The 25446-nt window shown below is 42.4% G+C and overlaps 1 long non-coding RNA gene across 2 annotated transcripts in view; it reads right to left on the bottom strand.

The window, feature by feature from the left end:
• Window positions 1-16450: 16450 nt before the first annotated feature.
• LOC129059600 (uncharacterized) overlaps window positions 16451-25446 on the bottom strand; it is a 53958-nt gene continuing 44962 nt past the window's right edge. For both annotated transcript variants that reach the window (XR_008525598.1, XR_008525597.2), the window contains exons 2-4: window positions 22958-23042; window positions 18646-18771; window positions 16451-16823 (exon numbers count right to left, since the gene is read on the bottom strand). This is a non-coding gene — a long non-coding RNA (uncharacterized LOC129059600). The remainder of the gene's footprint in view (window positions 16824-18645; window positions 18772-22957; window positions 23043-25446) is intronic.

The following is a 25446-nucleotide window of genomic DNA, read 5'->3' as shown; positions in this document are numbered from 1 at the left end:
ATTCTCTTCTTAGGTCAACTCTACTTCATGTTACTCTTCAAATTTGCCCCCAGGAAGCATTTGCAGCTACATTTTTGCTGGAGAGACAGTGTCTAGCCATAGATTCATTTCAATTAAATTAATTACTATCCTGGAATTGCAGGGTTTTGATGTCATAGTGAATGATCACTGAATGAACCAATTTCGTGCTTCTTAACTTGAAACCTGGGATTCTTGGGCCATGATTCTACAAAAGGAACAGACGACTCTAGGTACAAATTTACATTCTGTATCTCCTTAAGGAGAAGTCTGTTGGAAGTAATTACAGCACGTAAGTCCTGGGAGACACCTTGGAGGCAATCTTTTGACAGGTGCTTATTGATCACCCACTCTGAGCCCAGTATTGTGCTAAATGCAAGGAATAAAAAGAAAAATGTCTAAAGTACAGTTATGGAGCTCACAATGACCTTAGGGAGCTCATAATGCAATTAGAGTATTAAAGGCTACTAAAATGCAAAATTTTCCCAAAGGAGTAATATCTTAAGGAGATATTAATTAACTTGTCCTAAGGAACACAGAAGAGAAAGATCTAGTAGTGTTTTGCATGAATTATCTCATTTAGTTTTTACAATTTCTTCTGACACATGCACTTTATTATCTTAATTTAACAGATAAAGAAACTGAGACCCAGAAAGTTTATAAAATCTCTTCCACTAAAAAAGTCAGACCCAGATGGAAATGATTCTTCTACTTTACAGAAAAAAAAGCAGAACAAGCTTTTCCACTTTGTCTATCTGTAAAATGGGTTAATAACTACTATCAAGCAAGGAACAAAAGAGACAAAGTGAGATCTTCTATAAGAAATATATTTTTGGCTGGGAGCGGGGGCTCATGCCTGGAATCCCAGCACTTTGGGAGGCCGAGGCGGGTGAATCACGAGGTCAGGAGTTTGAGACCAGTCTGGTCAACATGGTGAAACCCCGTCTCTACTAAAAATAAAAAGTTAGCCGGGCGCAGTGCTGGGTGTCTGTAATCCCAGCTACTCGGGACGCTGAAGCAGGAGAATTGCTTGAACCCAGGAGGCAGAGGTTGCAGTGAGCAGAGATCATGCCATTGCACTCCAGCCAGGACGACACAGCAAGACTCCGTCTAAAAAAAAAAAAAAGAAATACATTTTTTTCTGTGACTGAAATCCTAAAAAAAGTTACAGTTTATACTCAGTTCTACTTGCTAAGCTCTTTCCTCTTCCTGTAACAACTTCCCTAAATCAAGTTGGCTTGTAAAAGAATACTCAGAATGTAGTAAAACATCATCTCACTTCACATAAAACACCATCCAGGCTACGTGCAGATCATTTTTCCAATGATGTTTTGTAACAAAAATCAGCAAGTTTCTTGTTGGAACATCTTGGTCATTAAAAATACATTAACAGCTCATTATTCAAGACACTGTATTAATTCTACTCATTTCCTGTTGAAGCTTATTAAATACTAAGAGCCTAATCAACCAGAAGTAGGGTTCAGTGGCCACAAAGAGTATGCTCCATTAAAGAAAAAAAAAGACTTATGACCAAAATAGTAATTATAATACATTGTATTTATCTGGCACTGAGCTCCTCTAATAGATTGAATAGCTTTGATATTCACAGAAAAACGTTGAGGATGCAATTCATTGAAAAGTAAAATTAAAGAAGGGTGTGTGAATGTGTTTACAGAGACAAGCAATGAAGTCTTAAGGGCTTTTCAGAATCTTCAGAAAAGAAAGACTGCTAAAAGTACTTGTGCAATGGATTTTTTAAAAGCTATTTTAATATCTACATATATAGATTATAAGAACCAATTCTGAGCCACCTCATAACCAGATTTCTCCACTCTACTAATTAGCTGGGCATTCTTAACATTTTGACCTCTAAGTTTGACTATCAGGTTTGAAGTGTCATTCTCTGGGATTCAGTAAAATCATAGTAAAATAATATATCATACTTTGAGTGGGTTGTACTAAGACTTAAGATTAATGTATATGGAATATAGGCACATAGTAGACACTCCATAAATGTTGGTATTACTGTTTTTACTCTGCTAAGTGAGGATTTTTAAGGGCGAAGCTTGTATCATATTCAACTTTGCATCCTTAGCACTAGCACTGTGTTTGGCATACAGTGGGTATTCAGGATTTGTTTGTTGCACTTAAACTAAAGTCTCAAATCTGGATCTTTAAGATTTCTCTAAGCATCATAGCATCTTGTTCTTTGTGGATGCCCAATAAATATTTGCTTTTGACTAATCAATAAGAATATATTGATTATTAGTTAGATACTGAGTTCTGTTTTCATGAATGAGCTTATACTTGATTTGGGAAAAGCAAGGTTTATACATATGAAATAGTGGGAGAACAATGCTTACTATAGATTTTCATTTTTTTCCCCCTGCTCAACATCTATTTCCTCTTCTTCTGGCAACAGACCATGGATTTCCTTGGTGGAATCACCACTCCCACACTCCATGCTCTTAGGAGCTCTTCAGTGTTTTCCAGAAGAAATGTACTATTAAAAGAATCCAACACTATGATCGTTTCTGCCTTGTGGCCATGTGCAATAGCCCAGGTAGTCATGTGACCCAGTCCTGAGCAACTGGAACATCCCATATCTGTGGCTACAGTAGTGATTGGTTCACAGATGAGGATGATGTCATCAGAAACTTGTCAAAAATGCATTTTCTGAACTTCGCTCTTATGGAAGTTACAAATTACTCTGATAAGCTCAAAGGATATATTATTGGCAGACTATAGCAGGAGACAACAGGCTATGGGATGTTCAGAGACTTCAACTTTTTGAGGGGCTCCAATTCCTCTTGGAAGATGCTCTTGGGTTGGCCGTGATGACGTTGTCCCTGTCAGGCAAAAGCTGCTATCAGCTTTCAGGAAGCTCCCTGTGAGACATCATACTATAAAACTTCAGCATTATGATTGCAAAAACTGACTTTAGCAAGTCTTCTCAGTGTCTTAGTTTGCCATTAACACCACCATGCTACATTATCCACAAGTCATACAATAAAAACCACGTGTCCTTATATTGGCACTTTAACCATTGGATGATGACAGTTATCTCCCGGGTCCAGGAGGAGGTGAGCACAGTGGGCTAACAGACACATGACCCAGTCTGAGCCAATGAGACTTTTCCTATGTGGGAATTCTGTGGAACTGCTGGGAAAGAGAGAATCTGCTTCCAGCTGGGGCTGTTAAGATAACAAAATGCTACGTGGAGCTTCCTGAAGCCATCTTGCCATCCGAAGGTGGAGACACTGCCTAAGAAACAGAGAGGTGGAAAAAATAGTGAGGCTGTGATTCTAGCTCTAGGATCCAGTCGTGCCTGAAGTGAGATCTACTCCTGGACTTTTCAATTTTGCAACTAACAAAAGATTCCTTTTTCTTATTGCTTAAGACAATTTAAATTCTAAATTGTCACTTGCAAGATATAACACAAACAAGGGCATGACTCAGATTACAAATGTGGTGATTTGGGTGAACAAAGCAGAAATTATGCCTAGAGCAACTGGGATAACTTCTTCAAAAGCACATAGACTAGACACTGGTCTTTCAAAGTGAGGGAGCATTTGCCTAAGTACAAAAGGGAGGACCCCATGTGCACGACAAATTAATAAAAACAACATGGAAGAGGATAAGTGAAGAAAGGGAATATGGAAGTGGTCTGGTGTGATGGAAAGGGTGCTGTTCAGATAGTCAGAGTTCTAGTCCTTGTTCTGCCACCATCCACATGACCGTGTGTGGAAAGACCGCTCTTCCGTTTTGGAACTCGTTTCTCCTTATATCCATGCACAGAATTAGACTTGCACTGTCTCTAAGACTTTCTCTAACACTACCTTCAGTGAGCCTATGGAATTTTGAAAGGCTGCTCATAGTCCTGTGTATTTAAACATCTCCAGAGTTACTTGTCGCCTTTGGAATATAGATTGTCTTTGGTTTTCTGCCTTCCTCTCTACCCCCCACCCCCCATTTCTTATTCACTTGGCAAAGAGTAATCTTTTCCCCTCATATTCTGAATGGAATGGAAACGGACAAGCTACATTTACTGAAAAGCTGTGACTTCAAAGCTGTGAAAGCACTTGATTGTGCCCCGAAAAGACTCATTCTGAGTGAGAGTGATGAAAGCAGTGGGAAGGGGCCGCCTGGTTAATTACGCGTCTGTGGAGATGAAAGAGCAAACGAGGAACTTTCAGGCACTTTGCTCTTTCTTAGCCATCTTTCACTGCCCTATTCCCTTTCAGTGGAAAAGGCTTTGGCACCCAGGTCTAAATTAAGAACCAAGATGCACTGTATGCAAATCAGGTACTGAACTAGGGCTCTCACTGTGCAGCCTGTAGCATTTGCTGCAGTAGTGTCACGTGTCCCCAAAAGAAATATTTTTAGGTTCAGAATCCAATGAAGACCAGACACCAAATCTCATCTGGGTTCATGTCCTCAGTTAGAATGTGTTTTGGGTTAAAACTATCACAGAAAAACTTGTGAAACTGATTTGAAATCTTCAGATTGGGCTTAAATGGGAGACTTACTCAGACATATATCCCCAAATTCTGAATTTGCACATCATCATCTAATACTACTATGCAAATATATTCATCTATTTCCTGTTTGTCACCACCTTGAAGGTAGAAACTTTATCATATTTACCACAGTATACACAAGCCTGGCATAGAGTAATTGACCAATAAATGTTTACTGAATGAGTGAATGAACAAATGTTAAATAATGAGAGATTTATGTGAGCTCTTTTATTGAACCAGGAACATAAATAGATGTCTATCAGAGTTTTTGATCAGCATGAGAAAACCACAGATACTACACAGAACTGTTATAATTTTAAACCCCAAACAGACATCTAACATTGTATATACCTTCACTGAAAATAAATGTGCAGAATTGATCTCACTTTTGGAAATACTGACAATAGTTCATGATCTTATGGGTTCATAAATCCCAGTTTGGGTATCTTTGATCCTTTTAACCTCTATATTTTGGATGTAAGGTACGGAAAAAGATTTGTTTTCTTAGCCAATGCCTGAGACTACCATTTAGAGAGAGTGCTGTGTGTTGAGGCAATGTTTGTTTGGAAAAATCTGCTTGGGCAGGTGAGTCCTTGTAGTTCATGAATGTTGGCCAACCTCAGGGCCTCTGAAAAAGGGCCAATGCTGCTGCTGTGAAGACATTTTTGGGGGCTTGGGAGAAGGAGGGAGAAGAGTTGAGAGAGCCAGGCAGATGGGGTGGGGTGAGGGTGAGGCTGAACTGTGTGCTGCGATTTCTCCCATGAACTCTCAAATTGTTTTTAAAGTCACTAAACCCATGGACTCCCTGTTGCACTTTTCCTTTTTCTTTTTCAGATGCATAGGCCTGAGTTTCTTATCTGGGAATGCTGCTGTGGAATGGATAGGGACAGTTCTGTACTTGCAGATCCGATGTCAAAGACGCCCAGGATAAGGCACATCCTTGAAGATTTAGAGAAATTATGGTCTGCCACAGGCAGTGGATGAGATGATGTCTGCATCAAGGTTATTTAGATATCTGAGAGATGGGAGGCTTCAGCTGACACTAGGGTTGCATGCTGATGAGGAAGCTATGGCAACAGGACATTGGTTACAACAAATAAAAACAAATGCACCACAAAAAAACAAAAAAGATTTGGGTTCTAGGCCAAATGCCCTGTAATTGAGATTGAATTCCAGCTGTCATATCAGTTTCATGGCCCTAAGCAAGACAAAAGCCCCCGAGCCTCCATTTCCTCAGTGCCCCTTCTCACACAGGAGGATATTTGTGAGCTCTTAACACAGATCTCAGCAAGTATTGTCATTATTTTGAGGTTAAGAATTTGGGGCTTTTTTGCCCAAAGCCCCTAGACCAGAGAGTGCCAAAGCCAGGACTAGAACCTGACCCTCCTGCCACCCCATTGGCAGCCCTTTCCCCAGATGCTGAAGCTCCGTCACTGTTTTCCAGGTAACAACATAGATAGAGGCGCCAGCTTTGGGTTTTATAAAAGCCCAGCTGCTACTTGATAAAAAACATCCTGCCCAGTGTGGAGTTATAAAATCCAGGACTTGATGACTATTTTAAATAATAGTAGTGAATTATGACTTCCTTTGTATTTATTAGGACAACACTATAAATGAGAAATTGTTTTGATGTCCTTGGGAAGACGCAGAATTTAATTCCTTGGGAAAATCCCATTGTATTCTCCCATTCGGGCTCCCTTTGCTGAGGAGGAATCGCATTTATCATCTGACGTCTAACATGACATTTATAGTTCTGTTGAAGTTGTTTGCAGTGTTGATGGGTTGCGGGCTAGAGTTGTCTGAGCCTGGAGCTTTAGCAAGGCAGTGAAGCAGGGACTCTGGCTGCACAGGGAGCCCAGTTATTTGGGTTCAAGAACCGACTGAGTTTTTCAAATGGTCATAGAAGGGCCATTTCCCATCTTGGGGCTTCCAAGTTCATAAAAGCAAAGAGTTTAAAGGTTGGGCTTAGACAAATTTCAAAGGTCCTGCTGGCTGGAGCATTATATTATTCTAATAATTGAAGCCAATTTTATAGCTGATCAAAAGGGAAGTAGGACCTTCACTGACATATGCTTTGCATGCTTTCTGTGTAGGACTTCCTTATGTCTGCATGCTGACTGCACAGTAGGCAGCTTTCCATTTTCCAGGTGAAATTCAAGTCAGTTGAGCTCTCAGTTAACAACTTAAAATTGTCAGCTTTGTCTGGTCACCCAGGATTCTCCTCCTCATTCTGTCCTCCACCCCTGAGATCTGCCTGGGCCTGTCCAATCAGATTCAGACTTACATGGAATTCACATTAGGTCTTCTTTGAAGATGATAGACTTTTTAGGGTCTCAATGAGGAAAATGCTGGACATCGTGTACAAAAACTTGTACATGTTCTAGATGATGTCATCCTTCTCCCAAGAAGACTTTATTTTATTCTGGCCAGTAGTTACAGTGGGGACAGGTCAAGCTTACCCAACCAGTGACTGAGATGGTTCTAAGCTGGGAGTTAGTGAGGACTGGTCTATTTCCAGTTTGTCCTTATTCTTGGTCTTAACTGGAAGTTTGGCGTGTTTGCCAGGGACCCTCCTTCTTAGCATCTGTGAACTCCCTCCAAATTTCATCTCTCCTGCTCTGTGAGAGTTTTTTTTTTTTTTTTTTAGCCCCTATGCAGATGCCCTCCACTTGGTTTCTTGGCCTCCCATTCTCACCCAGTTTAAGATTCAGCAAATGCCTTAAGGTAGAAAGGGGAGCAAAATGCCAGGCTCTCTTCTCTCTGAGTCCCTTTTCTCTGAGATCTTGTGTCCTCAAGCCCTGGCTGCCTTGGTTGTTCTCTGATGCTGTTAAACAGACTCTTTTTTGGTATTTTACTTTAATCCAACATTTATACTTGCTTTCAGTGGGATGATGGTCTGAATTAAGCTACTTCATCCTAGTCAGAAACAAAAGTTATGGAATGGTTTAATTTAAATCATGACCTTCAAGAGGTGATTCCTGTATGCTATGGTAGAAGAACCTCAGACATATGAAACTTAGCTTGAATACCAGCACTGACTTTCATGAATTCATTCAACAAATATTTATTGCATGCCAGCAATATTCTAAGCACTTTGTACTCAGCACCGGGGATACAATGGTGAACCACACATGAGGTCCTCCTTCTCATAACGTCTCCTTGGGAAGTTGTATAGGGCACCCTTGACACAAGTGATGCCATCTTAGAAAAAGACTCGATTTTTACATTTCAAGGGACATTATGTCAACAGGGACAAGATGTTCACTTAATCAATAGAGACAACATCTAACCAGTTAAGGGCATAACCCTTTACTATGAGTTCTCACTAGAGGACTCAAGGACCTTAAAATTAGCAGGACTTCACCAGCTCAAGATGGTTGTCTTGATAGACCCCATCTGGCTGTCACTCATGACTGGCACCTGGAATTTGCTGCAGAAGGCTCTGGCCAAATCAAGGACTCTTCCTTGTAATACACTGATGACTGTCAGGATCAGGCCAGGACACTCTCCTTGTCCACACCACTCTCCTTGGACTGCTTCGTAAACCCCCCTTTTTTTTTTCCTATTCCTGTTTTCTCTTCATGTTAAATATCACTCTGTTTGGTATGAAATATTAATCTCCAACATTTATATATTGATTAATTATACTACTACGTATGGTTTGCAATATTGATTAACCTGTGGAATGGTTTGAGTCTGTGTGCCCACAGCTCTAATACTGAGTGAAGTGGTAGTGTTAAGGAGAATTGCCTCCTTGGGAACTCCATGTAGCTAGTGGCTTTTACGACTGAGATCAATAAAAGTCTGACCTTGGCTGGGTGCGGTGGCTCACGCCTGTAATTCCAGCACTTTGGGAGGCTGAGGCAGGTGTATCACTTAAGCCAGGAGATCAAGACCAGCCTGGCCAATATGGTGCAGCCTCATCTCTACAAAAATACAAAAATTAGCCAGGCATAATGATGGGTGCCTGTAATCCCAGCTACTTGGGAGGCTGAGGCAGGAGAATCACTTGAACCTGGGAGGCAGAGGTTTTGGTGAGCCGAGATCGCACCACTGCACTCCAGCCCCAGCCAGCCTGGATGACAGAGTGAGACTCCATCTCCAAAAAAAAAAAAAAAAAAAAAAAAAAAACCCAAAACCAAAAACCAAACAAAAAACACTGACCTTGTGGAAAGACACAAATATGTATGGACCTGGTTATGTCTGACCTTGTGCCACTCATGACAGAAGTCTTTACATTAAATAATTTTTGGATATCAAACTGTCATCAGGTCTTTGAAGAAAAAAGAACATGGTGCCCAGTCAGAGAGTAACAAGGTAGAAATCACGTAGAGTGTGGTTGTGGCCAGGAAAGGCCTCTTCGAGGAATCATTGAGGTTGAGAGCTGAAGGCTACATTGGAGTTAACTGAGGGAAAATATGGGTGGAAGGTGGATGGAGAAGCATTCCAAGCATAAGAACCAGCATGTGTAAAGATCATGAGGTAGCCAGGAGCTTGATCCATCCAGCCTGAATAACCAAAAGTAAGTGAGTGTGGATGAAGCACATAAGTCAGTGATAAAATGAGGTAGGGCTGGCATAGAGACTAGGATTGCTGGCCTTGGCAAAGAGTTTCATTTTCATCCCAAGAGGACAGGGGAGCCTTTGGAAGGTTTTTAAGCAGGGGGGAGTAATGCGATCTGATTTATTTGATGAAGATTACCCTGGCTTTTGTAAGAGAATGGATCCGCGTTGGGCTAGGCCAAGAGTCAGGGAAGCCTGATTCAACATGTTTGTGCTGACCTAGCTGAGAGATGATGGGGGCTTGGACCATGCGGACCATGACGGTGGCGAGTGGCGATGGAGATGGAAAGAGGTGATGTATTTGAGACATACCAAAAAGGAAAAGCATCAGTAGGATTTGGCCATGGATTGGATTGAGGAATAAGAGAGAGAGCAAGGAATCAATAATAACTCCCAGGTTTCTGGCTTGAATAATTGAGTGGCTCTGTGTGTGTCCACAGTTATTGCATTAGTTTGCTAGGGCTGCCATAACAAAGTACCACATACTAGTGGCTTAAACCACAGAACTTTATTATCTCCCATTTCTAGAGGCTGGATCAAGGTGCTGGCAGAGTTGGCTCCCTCTGAGGGCTGTGTTGAAGAATCTGTTCCAGGCCTCTCCCTAGCTTCTAGTGATTTGCTGGCAATCCTGATGTTCCTAGGCTTGTAGTCACATCACCCCCAATGTCTGTCTTCATCTTCACATGCATTCTCCCTTAGGCACCCCTCTGTGTCCAAATTTCCTCTTTTTATAATGATACCAGTTATAATGGATTAGGGCCTACCCTCATTACCTCATATTACTTAACCCAATCATGCCTGCAATAATCCTATTTACAACTCAGGTCACATTCTGTAGTTCTGGGGGGTTAAGACTTCAACAGATGGGCTTCAGAAGATACAATGCAGTCCTGAATACCCTCAGTTTTTTTCATCTGCAGATTGGGAACAAAAATACTTCACAGGGAAGTTAGGAAGAATAAACAAGGAGATGAATATATTTAACATGCCAAGGACAGTATTTGGTACATAAGAGAATTCAGGAATTGTTGGTCCCTTTCTGCCCTGTTGCCTAACCTAGAGAGAATGGAGAACTTCAGATTAGAAGGGAGAATCCATTAGGGAAGCCTGTGGGGGCACCTGCGGTCTCAGGGTGTCCCTGAGATCACGCAGCTCTAAAGGAGCATGATGCTCTAGGGGTGGGCTGGCCCAAGAGTTGGAAGAATGATTAAATTATACCAGCTGGGGGAATAATACTGGCCTGGGAGTTGGGACCCCTGAGTTCTAATAACTGAATGAGTAACCTTGGGCAAATGCCTGCCCCCTCTGGTCCTGAGATTTCCATTACAAGTATCAAGTCATTCTTTTTGGCTAAACACATATTGAATGGCTAAATTGTAGAGCCTCTAATGGGTGCCAGGCCCTGTGCTGTGAGGTGTATATCCACACTTTAATTTAATTCTGTCATTAGTCCTATGAAATTTCATAGATGGGGGGAGACTGGGCCTTAGAGAGGATTCAGTCATTTGTCTAAGACCACACAGGAAGTGGTGGATTAATACCACGTCTATTCGCCCTTACAATCTAGGTTCCAAACTACGATGCAGCCCAACTTCCCTGTTCCCTGGCTTCAGTATTCTAGTGCCCCAAACATCTCCTGGGACATGCTCACAGCTCCTTCTTGGCCTCTGGTGCTCCATTGTTGAGTGTCGTTGCTAGTACAGCACAGTCACGTGAGGGAGAACCCCATACCTGGCTGCTACACTGGGGCCCGCTGGATTTCCCAGTCTTACCCGGGAAGCCCATTCAGCGTGAAAGGAGCAATTAGAAGCTGCGATCAGCGGCATATGAATCAGAGATTCTTTCCTTTTAAATATTTTGACTCACTTGCCATTTATTTGAGCTCTAATCTATACTTATGTCTCTGTTTTTCTGAAAGGGATTTCAGAAGGAATGGGAAGTGGGAGGGGAGATGGAAGCTTTTCTTTTCTGGACAATTAGCAGGGATTGTTTACTGGAGGTTGATTTTACCATTGGGTAATTGTGTAGCCCCTGCCCCTGTCCCACCTTCTCGTTGTTGCCCCTAATAACATTAATTATGATTTTAGCTGCCGATATTTTAGCGGCCCCCTGTAACAATGAGGAATTGTGTGATGATTCTGAGGCAGCAACCATGGCAGTGCAGTTTGAATATTAGAACCTGAAAGTGGCCTGCGTGGGGTCCCTAATATAACTGTGACTTTCATGGGTGTGGAACCCTCATTGTGCCACTTTCCAATAGTGGGAAAGGAACCATAAACATAACAGGAAGGGAGAAAAGGTACAAAGGACAGCAGGAAAGGGGTAACCCCTTGGGTCTGACCTAGGGAGAATACACCCACAATCTCAGAATTGCCTTCTTGAAATCAATAATCACAATGTTTTGTGTTTGCTATAAGGTAAGTACTGTCATCATCCCATTTCATAGATTGAAAAAATGAGGCTCAGTGACATTACACAATATGTAATATATTTACACTTGATCACTATATTTACAAGCTCAGATTTGCAGAGGAAAGCCTGCTAAGGCCACAGAAAAGCTGATTAGCATCTTGGGTAAACAGCCCTGCCCCTGCCTTAATAATCCTAATCACAACCACAGCCATGTATCTAGAGCTTATGATGAACCACCTCTGTACTTAATAAATACTGCAATACATTCTTTCATTTAATTCCCACTATGTTCCTAATGAAGTGGGTACTATTTTATAGGTGAAAACATTTAGATTCAGAAATAAGAAGTGATGTGCTTGGGCCATGCTGTTAGTAAGAGGTAAGGCTAGGATTCAAAGATGTATTTTATTTCATTTTTATTATTGCACTCAACATCAATGACTTGGAAATTTCTTTGTCAGCTGGAGATTTAAGGTGAGGGCATTTTCACAAATCTCAAAACAACATTCCTGTTAGAAAGCTTTCTCAGTCTTCTTTGTAGGAATATGTTTCAAGGAGTGGGTTGCTCTTTAGTATCTTAAATCCTATGGCCCTGATTATCATATACTTCCTGGCAGGTGCAGAGCTTTTGCTAACTCTAATTTTCTTCCTTTCGGGGTTCAGCTCACACCATTCTGTCCTCAGTTCCTATAAGGGATGGTTAATCCGGCATGGCTTAAATGGAGCCCTTTTCTGCATCCTCCTCTGCTCCTCTGACCCGGGCCCTTGTTTCTTTTAAACAACCCTCTTTACATACCAAACTGTCATCCGATCCCCTTCCGCCTTCCTTCTCTAACTCTCACTTATGCTTTCCACACCAACAACCCTAGTGTCCACTTTTACCCCCGAATTTAGTGGTGCTTCAGAAAGAAGCTCCTGGTCCCTTGAAATCATAGTTGGATTATTTCATTCATGCCTGGAGAGGGTCTCCCATCCTCCTCCAAAGAAGCAGAACAATGTAGAAAAGAAAAATGGCTGAACACCCTGCACGATTATGGATAAAGGGAAAAGTTAGTAAAATCTTTTCCTGATATACACGGTAAAACCTGGAGTAAAAGAAAGCAGCAGAGTGTGGGATTCGGGGTAATGGAATTTTCTGGATACTTAAGACTTAATCTTTCTACAGTGTACGAGTCCTCCTTCTTGTATCTGTAAGAGTAGCACTACAGCCATAATGACTGTTTCTTGATTGAAGGTTTTGCATAGTTGCATGGTCATCGTTCTGGGCAGGCATGGGCCTCCACGGTGACGGAGGCAGACCCAAGGCTGGGATTTGCCTCCCCTCTGAGATGTGCCACATCCAAAAAGTTTTGTCTTCTTTTTTCATTTCTGGCACCTGAAGTTTCTCTCTTGATTTTTCAATAAGGCCAACAAATTTTCTTAAAAATTAAAAATAATATCAGTCTGACATTTCTAATGTTGAAAGTGCAGGGCTTCCTGCCCCAGCTCACACTGCTCTCTTGACTAGATGTGGCTCCTGTGTCTCTATTTAGTGCTCAGCCATCAGGGTGTTTATAAAGGTGGAGGGCTCTCCTATTTTAGAGAATTTGTCCAATACCCATTTAACTGAAGTGAGCAAGAAGAAGTAAAGTAGGTGATATGTATGCAATGGAATACTATGCAGCCATAAAAAGGAATGAATTAATAGCATTTGCAGGGACCTAAATAAGACTGGAGACTATTATTCTAAGTGAAGTAACTCAGGAATGGAAAACCAAAGATTGTATGTTCTCACTTATATGTGGGAGCTAAGATAAGAGGACACAAAGGCATAAGAATAATGCAATGGACTTTGGGGACTTGGGGGGAAGAGTGGGAGGGGGGCGAGGGATAGAAGACTACAAATATGGTGCAGTGTATACTGCTTGGGTGATGGGTACACCAAAATCTCACAAACCACCACTAAATAACTTACTCATGTAACCAAATACCACCTCTACCCCAATAACTTATGGAAAAATAAAATTTCTCATTAAAAAAAAGTAAGGTAGGTGCTTAACTTATTAAGTGCTTAGTACTTATATCTTGTAATCCTTATAACAAACCTGAAATATGGACATTTGTTTTCCACATCTTAGAGACTGGGGAAACCGAGGCTCACAGAAGTTCCCAAAGTAAGTTGTCCAAAGTCAGCAAGGTAGCGACTAAGAACTTAGGATTCTTTACCTTCCATATATTTGCTCTGAGGCAGTGCTCCCTGCCAAGAAGGTGCCTGCTTGGGGCAGGAGGGGAATGAGTACAGAGAAAACTTGATTCTGTGCCCTGATCTTGGTTAGGAGAGGTCTTCAGGGGAGTTTGAGTCCCAGTGACCAGCCCCAGAAGCTTTCAGGAATTTTAGATTCTTGACTTGGCCCCAAATAACCCCCTGCTGGATCTGCTGGTGTCTCCACTGCCAAAAAGCCTAAAGAGGACATGGAAGCCTCCCCCACGGAGACCTCCCACCCTCAGCCCTCTTGGATGTGCACACTGGAGCCTCCTCACAGGGACATGACCTTCAGACGGCGTGCCTCACTCGGGAAGGTCGACTGAGGCTGGAAGGGCAGCTCGGGGAAAACAATATCAAACTCTCAAGAGTTGATGGTTCTGTTTTATACTTCAACTTTCATCCTCTTTCCTTCCTTCAACTTCTTAGTTCTTTTCTCTTCTGTCTCATGAAAGAACCAGTAAATTCTGGGTTCAAATACCAGCTCCCTTACAATCATCTTTGTGACTGTTGGAAAACTGCATAACCTCTCCCTGCCTTGGCATTTTTAAACCTGTAAATTAGGGATGATAAAATATTTGCAGTTTTTAAGAACCACAAATAGAGTATACCAAATGCCAAATATTTAATAAACAGCAACAATGATAATAATATTTTAGTATACTACCATATGGCATGGTAAAGAAAAATTAGCTAAAGGGATTTTATTTTATCTCTAAAAAAGCTGTGGACCAAGACATTTAGGAATAGGTCTTTAATCAAGGTTCAAGAGACTTAAGAATAAACATATAGGCATCTCAGCTATAGAAAAATGTTGCAGAGGTTGCATAAGAATCAATCTCACAGTCATGTCTCTGAGTGTCAAGATCTCTCTGTTATTCTGATCTTTCTGTCTCTCTAAGTCCCCATATACATGTCCTTGTCTCCTTTTACTTGTCACTGGACAGCATACACACACTTAGAGACTGCTCTCGCCTTGGGCCCTTCAACCCCGAAGAGAGCAGAAAAATGGATTGTAAGTTGATTGGCCAAACTCATGGAAAGCAAGGAATCTGCTATGATGATGGCTAGGCTTGGGACCCCTGTCAGCAGAAGACTCTATTGGCTGATGAAGCTGATGGCAGGGCCATGTTGGAGGTACACCAGTTCCTAGGGAAGGCTCATGGCAACAGTTCCTGGCAGGTATTTTACTGTCTCAGATTAGAGCCTATCCACATGGCACTAGGCCTTCTGCTCTCCCACTAAGTGATTCTCTGTGTGTCACATGCTAGCAATAGACAACCGGATCCTAAAACAGGGACATCAGAAGCTTAGCTCTGCAAACTGAGGGCCTTTATGAGGTCAGAGAGGAGGATGATAACACATCAAATATCCAATGCGGAGACGACAAATAAGGCTGCATGCTCCACACATTCAAGGCTAATTATTTGAACATGCTTCTAGATTGGGAATGGAGGTTAAAAAAAAAAAATGAAAAAGTAAGGAAAAAAAAAAAAACAAGCTTCTTATCTGAAATTGCAATCCTACCCCTGAAGAAGCACACATCTGGAATTCATTCCCTGAGGCAGTGAGCCATAGACCAGCTCTGTACCAGGACCCGGCCCAGCTACCACGCGCTGGTGACTGAGCGCAGGCTGTGCTTTGCAAGGGGTTGATAGAATTTTTCTTGGGTAAATATTCCTGCCAAAGTTAGTTTTTGAGCCATGGCTTGTAAATATACAGTATTCCAGGGAAAAAGTACAGAATGTCCTCCTGGGGTTGACAAGCAAATAGTTTCATAAATAACCCTTTTGACACGTGTAAGATGTTAACATTTCTGAGGTTTTGGGGAGGGGCAAATGTGGATTTAATTGCTCGATTCAGTCTGGAGCCACAACTGGACTTGGATGTTATTTCTTGGGGGCCCATGGAAATGTTTTCTTTGGCTTGCGAGCCCTTGTCCTGCTTGTCAGCCCTGAGGACAAAGGCTTCCTCTTGGAAGATTCTGGGCCAGTTCAGGGTACCGCACAGGTGAATCTGACCAGATCAGCAATCAAAGAGACTGGCAAGGGACATCCGATAGATACAATCCTTAGTCAACAGGAGGGCAGGGCTGAGCCACAATATTGACTGTTTTAGAGGCACCGACAGCGCCCAGCCTGGGGACTGTTTTCGTAAGAGGGAGAAAGTTCCAGAGAAACCTCCTATTTTGATAGTTTTTTTTTTTTTTTTTTTTTCTTAACAGTAAATTTTGGGCAGATCCCGAATGGGCTAGATCAAATACTATGTCTATAGGGATTTTAGTCAAAAGCCCAACTGGATCTTTAATCAGTTACTGGGACAGGTTGGGGTTTGTCAAAAATGTCTTTCACACTGACCCTATCATATTTCTAGAATTCTACCTTTGAAACGCATTGAGGTCCAACCTATTCACATGCAGAGTGTTATCTGGGCAAAAGAGATGAAGACATTACATTCTTGAGATCCTTGATAATCATTTATACGGTGCTTTAAAGTTTTCCTAAGCCCTTCCACATCTACAACTGCAATTGAACCCTAGAATAACACTGTGGCACCTGATCAACAGGGCAGCTGTCGCCATTCCCATTTTACAGGTGGGAAGCAGAAGTCAGGTGAGAGGAAGATAATTGGCTAAGGCTTCCTGGTAGTAAATGGAAGAACAAGAATTTGAATTTGGGCCCCTGGCCTTTTGAAGCTATGTCAACAAAAGGCTTGGTTTATCAGACAGGCTAGGAAAGCAGAGAGCAGGAACTGGAGGAAAAGAGATCTGGGATAAAAAGATTTTGAGGGAGGAACAATGAAAACAGTGAGAAGAGGGCTCTGAGCATTTTGGAGACACTGTTTCGATGGGAGGCCAACAGCATCTGATTTTTATTATGCCTTAACCAGGCGTCAGGACGATAACCAGCCACACCTGTCCTCACATGCTACCTTCCTGGGGCTGGAGCTGGTGGCAGATGCAATGTCACCATGATGTTCCCAGGTGTGAGAAGAGCCCTTGCAGGTCTCAATTACAATACATTGACAGACGGCACGGCAGCCTGATTCTGAAGATGGTTCCAAATTCACCTGTGAAGACAGGAATGTAAAAAAATTTAAAAACAGGATAAGAAGTCTCTCCACTCTCTCATTTACTAGGTATATTGTATTTCTGTAGATTAACTTAAAAGGTCTAAATCCACCTTCAGTGAAAGTTAAGATAAAAATAATGGTAATAACTGCTGTCATCTGACTGCTGAGCCATATACTGGTCCCAGAGTCAAGCCCTTGATATGTGGAAACAGTTTATTGAGTGGACTGAACTCAACAGGGACACAGACAGGAAATGGATTTCTCTTTCCCTCCAAATGCTGCACTTCCAAACACTCTGCTAACTCCCTCCAGCCCCTGGATGACTTGTTGGACAGATTCATACTTTTATTTCTCATCAGTTTAGCTTAACAAGTACTGTTTTTGTTAGCAACCAAACTCGAGTCAGCTTGCCTGGCTTAGTAAAACCAGGTATCTACCCCAAGGTTTGTAGTGATGGAACAAAAGGCTTTTATTGTAAGGGACCAAGCGAGGGGGTCCAAATTGTTGAATGTTTAAATCCTGACCCACCTGATGGCTTGTAGGCAAGGATTTTTAAAGGCAGGGGTAAACTACAGGAAAGCAGAAGTCACAGTATGAATCATAAATTAATACAGGAAGGTTACACACTGGACCTAAAAGGGTGAGATATGTTGAAGTAGAGCTTACAAGTCATAGGTAGATTTAAAGGCTTTATGATGTGTAATTGGTTAGGGAAGAAAAACTTTGTTTAAAAATTTGAGGTCAGTGGAAGACTGTTAACTGGCTAGGTGGTGTGACTTTTTCTAAGCTCCCCCCCAGGAAGAAACTTAGAATAAAGAATGCTGGTTAAAGTTTAGTCATTATTTTCTCCTTATCTGAGATCTACATGTCACTGGATCTCTTCAGTGGAGGTTGAGTTTCTGAAAGACAACTCAAGGACACATGTTAAGATATTATCTTGAGGTTCTATAGGGAAAGGAAACATCTCTTGGACTGTAACTTTCTTAGCTATTGTTTTAGGCTACTATTACTTTTGTGTTTAAGAAATTATTTCTTTCTGGGACTAGCTAGGTGCCTGGGATTTCCCCTGAAGGAAATCAGGATTTGGGATCTGCAGGCTCTTAAAAAGGAGGATCCCTATTCTGTCTTACTTTTGTCATTTATACTCAATTTCAGATGCTAAATGGTCCCTCAAGGTTATACCAAACTTCAGTCTCCCATCCTATTCAAAGTCCCCCCAACCCCAACTCAGGCTATAGGGATCTGTTGTGGGTTGGGAGGGGGCACATGGTGTCTTTTTTCACTTGTGCTGAACTTTCTTTCAAGTCTTTGTGGCTGGCTCCTTCAGAGTCAGGGTGGGTATTAAGGAAGAAGGGAGTCCCTTGCAAAAATGCTGGAATCAGCCATCAGTGCTACTTTGGGGCAGTTGCCCATTTGCTGGCACTCCAGGATATACTCGCAGATTCTCAAAAGCCTTGAATGAATATTCAGGGACACCTCCTGGGACACTCCTCAAAGCTGTGCCCCATTATTTTTTTCTAATCATTGTCATTTATTGGCTTAAAAAACAATATCCCAAAGTCTTGATCTGGGTGTGTGTCAGCGGTGGTGGGGCCAGAGCAGCTCACTCAATTCACATCTTGTGAAAACCCAATCATACGGGTCTAATTGACAAGCACAAATGGCTCTGGCGAAGGTGAGGGAGCCAAGCGCAAATGACAATGCCATCAGAGTTGACAACAGAAGTGTGATTAAAGTGCGTGCTAACCAGCGTTCCCTGCATGAGGTCAGTCCTCTCACTGATCTCCTACTTGTAGTCAGATTAATAATTATACTCTACCTGCAAACACAGATTTTCCCTTTCAAAATGCATTCACATCTGCGATCGCTTTTATTCGGCCCCCTCAATAAGGCAGTCACAGCAGGATCTGTATTACTGGCCCATTTCATATCATAAAACCGAGCCCTGTGGAGATAAAGGCATTCCTGAGTTCCCCCAGCAGGTGAATGCCAGAGTAAGAAATGGAAATCCCATCTCCTCCCTCAGAGTCCTTAGCTTGAGTGAGACTCCTCAATAGTATATTCAAAGACACATCAAAAAAGGCCAGCTGTCCTTGGCTGACTGTGAAGCTGGGGTTCCTGCTGGGCTGCTTCTGCAGGCAGAGACAAGAGCTCTTTCCATGGCCTGAGTCTTGCTTTTGTCCAGGCTTCCTGTGTGCATGCTCACTGCATGTGTTCATTTCCTTGCATATTTCTTTTCTTTCTTTAAGGAGAAGGTAGAAGACAAACTGAGGGGCTTTCAAACAGATAGGGACAATCTTGATCCTGTCCTCCTATCTCTACAGCACCTGAAGGCACCATCTTCCATATTCCCTTACCCTCTTTCTATGAGAAGCACTGGGAAAAACAATAATTTCAGTAATAACATCTATTTGTTGAGCACTTACAATGTGCTAAGTATGGTAGCAGGTGTCTTACATGCATTTTTCCCCCTCACTCCTTTCAACTACTGGAGAAAGAGACACTTTAGGTACATTTTTTCCCCCCAAAACCACTGAGGTCAAATGTGTTTCAGAATTCAGGATTTCTTTTAGTTTTTAGGAAGGTAACATGGAGTAGGTACTGTACATAGTCTCACACCCTCAACAGAATCTGCAGCAGCATCTTCCTATCAAACACATTCACTTTTCTGTGGTAAAACATAGAAATAGTCACAAAAGAAGGATAAAAGCCATAAATAGCTTCAGGTTAATGCAGGTTGACTTTTGCATCCAAGTCAATGCATACCAAACTTAATAAAGAAACTTGTCTTTTTTAGAGCTCTTTGGACTAGAGAATTGCAGATGAGGGATAGTGGGTCTGCATTATTATGCTCATTTTACAGATGTCAATACAGAAGTTCAGAGAGCTTCTCATCCAAGCCACATGGCTGCGAAGTGACAAGGCTTGGAGACAACCCAGCACTCCTGACTTCAGCACCTGCTCCCTTAACCACGAGGGTTCCCTGGAACATGCATCTCTGGAAGCATCAGACATGAGCATCTCTACCAACAAGCAGTTGTAACTTTCATTCCTTGGGGGTGGGGGCAGCAGAACTGTTGGAATCTCTTGATCTAGTTTTAAGAATACATATAATGGACCATAGCTGGGCACTGCCTGCTCTAAATCCTTGCTCCTGAAGTGTGGTTCATGGACCAGCAATATTGGCATTACCCAGGAGCTTGTTAGAAACGCAGGATCTCAGGCCCTACCTATGACTTACTGAATCAGAAATGCATGTTAACAAGCTCCTCAAGTGCCTCACTGTTGCAGCCCAGTTTGAGCAACTCTGGTCTAAAGCTCTTTCCTTGTGTCATCTCACTTAGCAATCCTCACAACAACCCCATGAGACAGGCACTATTGTCATCCACCTTAGACCACTAAACTGAGGTCCAGAGAGAGTAAATGTAGTTTCCCAATACAAACAGAGGTCAGTGTGACTCCATTGCCTAGGTTGTTCACCACCATGCTGTCCTTTTACTTTCAGGCAGAAAGTGAATCCAGAAACCCTCAGGAGCTCTGAATGGGCCTGCTTCTCTTGATGGGTAAGGAGAGAGATGAAACTCAAGTTGTAAATTAGTGGCTCAAAAGAGGCCTCCCCTCCACTGTCTCCCATGCGTCCTCCCTCAGCTCCTTTATCTGACTATAGTAGCCATGGAGCTGTTTGCACCAATTTTCATTATCCTCCTTCTGGACACGTGATGTGATTTCACTTTCTTATTCCACTTAAACACAAGCAAGGCCATGTGATGTGCATCAACCATCGGCCAATGATATGGGGGTGGAAGTGACATGCATCATTTCTGAGCATTTAATTGTCAGTGCTGGACGTGTAGCACCCCCTGTCCCCTGCCACAGAGGTCCTAGAAGCATGTGTGGAAATGAGGCCTCTGCCAGTCTGATCCCTGAGTGATGACAAGGAGCAGAGCCCCCACGAGCCCACACTGAATGTGTAACACAAGGAAGAGATAAACCTTTGTGCTTTTAAGCCACTGAAATTTGGGGGGTTGTTTGTTACCCTGTCATAACCTATCCCATCCTGGCTGATTCTCTGACTCATCTTCCTTCCTTCTAGAAGGACTGATTTACTCTGTGGGAATGCCAGCCAGCAGCTCTGTGGGTGGGAAAAATGTACCTGCTTTTATGTGCCCAAGCTAATAGCTTCTTTCTCTCAACTGCCTGCGAGAGCTTGTCTTTCTCCCTGTTTCTTTCTCAGTACCAGATTTATTTCTGATTTGTTTTTCTTGTTGAGCCTCTACAACTCCTTATTTTCCAAGGCTATTTTTAGTGGCTCCATTCTACCCTGAAGGAAATAGTTCACATCTTGGTGCCCAGGGCTTTTTTAGCTCCTTTTAGTGGGAGAGGATAGCACATATCAACAATTCTTTAAGCCACCATGTCATTTCCCCAAGAGGCTCAATGAAGAACAAAATGTCTCCATCAAACCAGTTTTCGATGTTAGTCTCCAACCTTCTCATTGTGCATGATCCTCTCTGGTGCGAACAGAGTGATTTTAACTTTCCATTGCTTTCTTCCTTTTGTAGGTTAAGCCTGTTTCTTAAGCCTGGTGATTTCATAGGCCTCCTCAATCAGTCTTTGGGAATGGTGTTCAAAAATCTATGTTTTTCACAAGCTCCTGGAGTGATTTATCTACGGACTACTTGAGGACAGGTATTTGGGAAGTCTTGGCTATGTATTCTACATACTGAGCTACACGTTTGTCATAACTAATCCCTGCTCATTAAGATGTCATCATTGAGAAAAACTGTAATTTAAAAACACATTCCTCATGGATGTTTATAGCAACTTTATTCATAATTGCCAAAACTTGGAAGCAACCACGATGTCCTTCAGTAGGTGAACAGATAAACTATGGTACATCCAGACTGTGAAATATTATTCAGTGCCAATATCCAAGCCATGAAAAGACATGGAGGAAACTTAATGCCTAAGTGAAAGAAGCCAATCTGAAAGGGTTACATACTGTGTGATTCCAGTGATATGATATTCTGGGAAAAGTAATATTATGAAGATGTTAAAAGGATCAGTGGTTTCCAGGGGTTTGTGGGGAGGGAAGAGTGAGTAGATTGAGCACAGGGGATTTTTAGGACAATGAAACTATCCTTCTGTATGACTTTATAATGTTGAATACATGTCATTATATATTTTCCCAACCCTATAGATAGAATGTACAACACCAAGAGTGAACCCTTATGTAAACTATGGACTTTGTGTGATAATCATGCATCAACGTAGGTTCAACATTTGTAATAAACATACCACTCTCGTGGAAAGTGTTGGTAGTGGGGGAGGCTGTGCAGTGTGTGGGTAGGAGGTATATGGGAACTCTCTACCATTCCACTTAATTTTGCTGTGCCAGCCTGGGCAACATTCTCTTCCATGCTTCTGGAGGAAATTATGTCTCCCTGTAAGCAAGGGTGAAGGGAGGAGTTGAGTATTCCAGCTCCTCTATGGATTTTCCATTTGCCATTCAATGTCTTCTTCCCTACTGGGAGGGCCAATCAAGACAAAAGAAGGATCTGAAGGGAGTTGTCATCACATGAGGAAGTGCTCAGGCCATGGACTGGAATAACCAGGATGATCAAGGCCTTGTTTGCAGCAGGTTGTGACCCATTTCCTGTCTGGCAATTTGCAGCCAGACTTCTACACTCTCTCATCCCGAGGGAATGTCTGGGAAGCAACAGCTTTGTATTCTCTGTATTCGTTATGCATGAGCTACAATCATGATGGCTTGTGGAGATCAGGAAGGAAGCTAGGCATGGGGAAATCGGACAAAAAGGGCAGCATGTACCTCAGAAGCATTTGGATGGAAGAAGATCCAAACAGACTGGGCAGAGAGTCAAGCAATACACAGAATTCAGAAGGTAGCAGATCAGGAGCCACATGAATAGAATAGACTGGGCCATGGAGAGGAGGCAGGATCACATGACCAGAGGAGCAGCCTCTTAGCAACTTTACTCTATGGAGGAGCAGGTGTGAGATGAAGATAGCCATCCTAGGGTCTGGCTTCAGGAGTGAAGACCCAAGTGGGTCTTCCAGGGCAACCTGGCTGTGATGGGAAGGAAGTGCTCAGAGTTAAGGATGCTACTCACGCATCATGTGAACACATGAGAGAGTTTAACCAGTTTCCACAAAGTATTCTAGGATGTCAGCTGCTGAACTGAGGATTTCCCATCCCTGGGAAGGAGAAAAAACTGTTAAAAGGCAGTCAAGGAAGTAAGTGGCTCCTTTAGACCACAACACTTATTTGCACTTATAACTCACACATTCATGTCCTTATAACCCCAAAGAAATCCTTTCCTCTTAGTCCCAATTCTATTTAAATTTACTGGCCATCTAAACCTTTCCCTTTGGTACAGCTTGTGAATATTTTAAGAGAACATCTGTTAACACTTAAAATGAATGAAAACCAAAGGATCTGCTTGGTTTGTGGATAGTTGTGAAAACATAATTGACAGTCAAGCATACATTTCACGAAAGAAGCTGAAATTTGTTGGACATTTGTTGGACTAGCGTTTATAGAGTGGAAACAATACTAATGGTAATAGTAGGAGTGGTAGCTTTAATACTAGAAATAATAATGATACAAATATATAACTGTTGAGCTTTTCTACTAAGGTCAAAGATTTGCTGCTGGGCAGGTTTAGCAAACCTGGATTCTCCTGTGGGTTTCCCAGCTTTCTTTTCTATTTATTATAACCTACTTTCAGCATAGGATCTGGTATAATTTATACTACAGGGTAAAAAAATTTCAAGGTCAATGTGATGACTGTTTTAGAGGAGGTATTCTCTGTATCTTATTTTTCTTTCTTTTTCTTTTTTTGAGATGGAGTCTTGCTCTGTCGCCCAGGCTGGTGTGCAGTGGTACAATCTTGACTCACTGCAACCTCCCCCTCCTAGGTTCAAGTGGTTCTCATGACTCAGCCTTCCAAGTAGCTCGGATTACAGGCCTGTGCCACCACCCACAGCTAATTTTTGTACTTTTAGTAGAGATGGGGTTTCACCATGTTGGTCAGGCTGGTCTTGAACTCCTGACCTCAAGTGATCCTCCCACCTCGGCCTCCCAAAGTGCTGAGATTACAAGTGTGAGCTACCATGCCCTGCCTCTCTGGATCTTATTTTAATGATAGAATTAATGTTTAAATCTGCTGATGTTGGACTTTAAGGTTGAAGGTACAAGTTGCGGGGGGTGGGGGTGTTAATTTGGGGTTGGGGTAATATTTGGCAGGGTGCGGCCTGGACGATGCTGGGGCTAGTTAGTGGCTCTTCCAAAAGTCCTTGAAATCATACAAGTGAAAAGCTTTGCAAACTGTAAAAGATCATTAGATGCCAAAACAAATTATTTTTCTTATTACAGGTGACCAAGAGCAGATGCTGATGCCAGGGGAAGACAAGAGGGAGCTGGAGGAGTGAAGGCAAAAAGATGAATTATTAATAATTTCTAAGTGTATGAAGCATTAGGGTACAGAAGTTGAGAAACAGCTGTTCTTCATAGCAACCAAAGCCAGAAAATAAGCATTAATGACAGCAGGAAGATATAAAAGATACAGAGTTATATTAACTGCAGAAGAGGGTGGGAAATGGAATTTATTCATGCAATCATTCAAAAAACATTTATTGAGCACCAAGTATGCAGCAAGCACTGTGCTAGGTGCTGGGAAGGTAAAGATCAAAGCCAAATCCTGTGCCCCCAAGTGGCTCACAGAGTCATGGGTCTGCTGGACTGTAAGCCTCTCCAGGGCAGGGGCACATGAGCCAGGCTACTACATCCCCAGATATGTGCCTTCCTCCTAGTAGATGCCTAATATAGATTTGTTGCATAAATGATTGAATTAAGGTTGAACCAGAAGGAAAGACAAAGATGCCATCTGGTAATCATAGATCCTTTTATGTAGCCTGAGGCTGATTTATTTCTGCCTGGCGGCAGGAGGGGAGTCGACAGAGATCTATATTCCCTTGAAAACTACGTGTCTTTAGTCTTCCTTGGTGTGCTGTATTTTGGAGAAAGTTGCCTGGTCTTTGGAGAAGGTCAAATTGCACAAGTCAGACCGGAAAGTCCACCAACCCTCCGAGTCAAGTTCTTGGCCCGAGAGTTTATATTTAATTACATATTGTCACCAGTCATCTGCTGTTCCAAGAACACAGAACACTGCTTCCAAAGCAATACCTTTTTTGGACCTCCACTTCCCAAATCTTGTCCATTGGAGTCAAAAGAGCTCCTGGCAGTGTAACTGACAATTGCACATCTGCGAATGGCACGAGTCACTCAGCTCCCAGAAAGAAGTGGAAGGCTTCCATTTCCCTGCCTGCCCTTGGTGGAAAGAGATGGATGAGGTGAGGTCATCACAAAGCCCCTTATACACCGGTTGCATATGGCTGGGTGTCCACGGGGTAGAGACGGCTCCGTCTGTGTGAATCCCTAACTCCTTTCTGCTCATCCAAAGCTGTGCCTGATTCCCCTGAAGCCCACTGAATGACACCCACACAAAGGCCTGTCTGCTCTGAGGAGCTCCTCCCTGTTGCTTTCCTTCACATCTCAATAAACCCTTCTTATCTTATATTTATCAAATGCAATCACAAA

Source organism: Pongo abelii, chromosome 4, assembly GCF_028885655.2.
Source record: "Pongo abelii isolate AG06213 chromosome 4, NHGRI_mPonAbe1-v2.0_pri, whole genome shotgun sequence".
Lineage (NCBI taxonomy): Eukaryota > Metazoa > Chordata > Mammalia > Primates > Hominidae > Pongo > Pongo abelii.
Note: the sequence above shows the minus strand (reverse complement) of the source record. Positions and strands in the feature narration are given on the sequence as shown.